Source organism: Etheostoma cragini, chromosome 6 (assembly GCF_013103735.1).
Source record: "Etheostoma cragini isolate CJK2018 chromosome 6, CSU_Ecrag_1.0, whole genome shotgun sequence".
In the NCBI taxonomy this organism is placed as follows: domain Eukaryota; kingdom Metazoa; phylum Chordata; class Actinopteri; order Perciformes; family Percidae; genus Etheostoma; species Etheostoma cragini.
In genome coordinates, this window is record NC_048412.1 from 28,065,118 (window position 1) to 28,068,472 (window position 3,355).

General features: G+C 43.0%; 1 protein-coding gene across 1 annotated transcript in view; it reads left to right on the top strand.

The window, feature by feature from the left end:
* The window catches only part of nagpa (N-acetylglucosamine-1-phosphodiester alpha-N-acetylglucosaminidase), a 14,139-nt gene that overhangs the window by 1,171 nt on the left and 9,613 nt on the right, over positions 1 to 3,355 (top strand). The gene's annotated exons all lie outside the window — the stretch shown is intronic.

Here is a 3,355-nt window from a genome sequence, read left to right on the forward strand (position 1 = left end):
AAGTGTTTTTGAAATAGTATTGAGTAAAAGTTGACATATTCCAGTCTGTGATTATCATCAACATCCATTCCTTTAACTAACTCCCTATGCAACTATGTTTCCCTAACTCAAACATTAGGTATAATTTCCTATAAATGAGGTTTATTGACCATAAATTCCCCAAAAAACTGTAAAACTAGTTAAAAAGTTAGTGTTACATAGTGTTGAAAATGTCAAAAAAGTGACAAACTTAACGGCTTTTATTTTGATAAGACACTGGCCTAAATTCCCCAGGAGAGTTATCATCGCCCACATTCAAACTCCAGTTTCTCTGCACCTGATCTCACATCTCTGAACTATCCCCTCTTGTCACGTTTGACTGTGCTGCTGTCTTTTTTGTCTGAGCCACATTTGCAAATCAGTGACTTCCTGTTTGCACGGCCCAGTAACTCATAACGTCTGGTTCAGTTTTAACGAACGGCTGAAAAACGACCCCGGATGACGTGTTCATGTCAACGTGACTCACTGTTGCACCAGTCTAAACGTGTACCTGCTTTCAGATCAACTGATGAAAAACACACAAAAAACTTGTGCTCAACTACTGCTCACCAAACATCCCCCAACATTAAAAAAAAAAATACCACATGGGCGCCTGGGCAGCTCACTTTGTAGAGCGGGCGCCCATATATAGAGCTGTCCTGTACAAAGAAAGGCCTGAAATGCCCCCTTAAAATCTTTAAAAAGGCAGATTTTGAGAAATATGTCGAGAAATAAGTAATTCCTTGAATCGTCCGCAGGGATAGAACTGGATATGTATGATGCCACAGCGAGGTCAACACCTATACACCACGCAAACAACACACACACACACACACACACACACACACACACACACACACACACACACGTGCTGACACATGCGCTCTGTAAACCACGAAAAAGTAAATTTAAGCTGTTTGTTTGATACCTGAGGTCAGTAAACTCTGTCTAGAATGATGCAACAGTCAAACAGCCAGAGAAAGTGAAGCTCAAATAAAATCAACATGTATACACCTCACACACACACACACACACACACACACACACACACACACACACACACACACACACACACACATCAAAAACTTGATACCACCTGTCATTTGTTGTCCTGAACCTTGTAATGTGACACAAGAGTACACATTCTTCGTTACTGTGTGTGTGTGTGTGTAACAAGCATAGTGTGTGTGCTGTGCATAAGCCTAGGTGTGTTTTACTAATGCTCTGTTAAAATAACAGTGAGATGCTGCGTTATTGACTTAGACCAGGTTTTTGTTGGTCAATGGCGGGATTACTTTCTGCTGCCTCAAGATGGCAATACGCCCAGACTGCACCTGAACACACCTCCCTGTAAGACCAGCACGCCCTGAATGCACCTGAACACACCTCCCTGTAAGACCAGCACGCCCTGAATGCACCTGAACACACCTCCCTTTAAGACCAGCAAGCCCATAATGCACCTGAACACACCTCCCTGTAAGGATATTAACAACTGTACAAATAAAGGCCTGAAATGCCCCCTTAAAATCTTTAAAAAGGCAGATTTTGGGAAATATATTGAGAAATAAGTATTACCTTGAATCCTCCACAGGGATAGAACTTGATATGTATGATGCCACAGCGGGGTCAACACCTGCACACCACACAAACAACACACACACACACACACACACACACACACACACAATGTCTGAAAATCTTCATTACGTGGTGATGAACCATCGTGCTGTTCTGTCCCCCCTCCGTCCCTGCAGGTATCTGTCCCAGGACGACGTTCTGGACCAGTCCAACCCGTTCGTCCAGCTGGTCAGCGGCGTGGTGTGGCTGTTGAGGGACGGCGAGGTTTACATCAACCAGAGCCTGGAGGCCGAGTGCGACAAGACACAGGAAACGGGTACGTACTGTACACGTACACACACAATGAAACTACTTCCTGTCACTGTCTGCCCGCGGCGTTTGGAGTCTGGAGGAGTCGGCGACGTTTCTGGTCAATCAAACTCAACGGAAGCCGACCGTCTTTGAGAAAAGAGGAGGAATTAATCAGAAAAAAATAAAGACGTTGTTGAGTTTGATTATGTCCTGAGTCCTGTTATGGACTCCGGACCATGTCTGAAAAATCAGGTCCTGTAATAGACTCCGGACCATGTCGGAAAAATCAGGTCCTGTTATGGACTCCGGACCATGTCTGAAAAATCAGGTCCTGTTACGGACTCCGGACCATGTCTGAAAAATCAGGTCCTGTTATGGACTCCAGACCATGTCTGAAAAATCAGGTCCTGTTATGGACTCCGGACCATGTCTGAAAAATCAGGTCCTGTTATGGACTCCGGACCATGTCTGAAAAATCAGGTCCTGTTATTGACTCCGGACCATGTCTGAAAAATCATGTCTGAAAAATCAGGTCCTGTCACGGACTCCGGACCATGTCTGAAAAATCATGTCTGAAAAATCAGGTCCTGTTATGGACTCCAGACCATGTCTGAAAAATCAGGTCCTGTTATGGACTCCAGACCATGTCTGAAAAATCAGGTCCTTTAATGGACTCCGGACTTGTTCCTTTTTATGGTTTTTGTTGCTTTTTTTGTTGCATTTTTGCTGGTTTTTTACCTCTTTTGTCGTATTTAAAAAAAGAAAATCGTCTCCATTTTGTCTGAATTGTTGACGCCCTTTTGAAGGGTTTTTCTTGGTCAATTTTGTCACCTTTTTTGATTCAAATTTTCCCTTTTCGTTGCTTTTCCGATGTTTTTGTCACTTTTTTTTCAACACATGCAGACATGTTGAACCCAAAAGTTCTGCCCTTGGTTTTGGGGCATAAGTTGCCAAAGTGACAGACGCAGACTGCCAATAAACCCAGTTTATCTTTCCAGAGATAATCAACGCTTCCCCTGAATAGACAGTTACAATAACTCACCAATGCTTCTTTCCAAACCCCCTCTCCCCTGGTCCAGGATCACTTACCCTGACCTCGGCACAGGAACTGGATCAGCTTGAGTTCAGCACTCATTAAGTGTAATTTAATAACTTCATCTCGGAGCTGTGCCGTGTTTGCATGACACAGAAACTCGTCTGTGACCTGACACTGCCATGTTTGATTAACAGGAACAAGGTTAAGCCAAACTTCACATCAACTTTTATAACTGCAAGCACCTTTTATTGTTACAGACGTGTTACACAACAAATGAGGAGGAGTTTTTCCAGAACTGATCTTTCACCGTTTACATAATGCTGCAACAGTCGGTCAACAACATAAAAATTAATTCAATAAAATTTTATTTATAGTATCAATTCATAACAAGAGTTATCTCGAGACACTTTACAGATAGAGGAGGTCTAGACC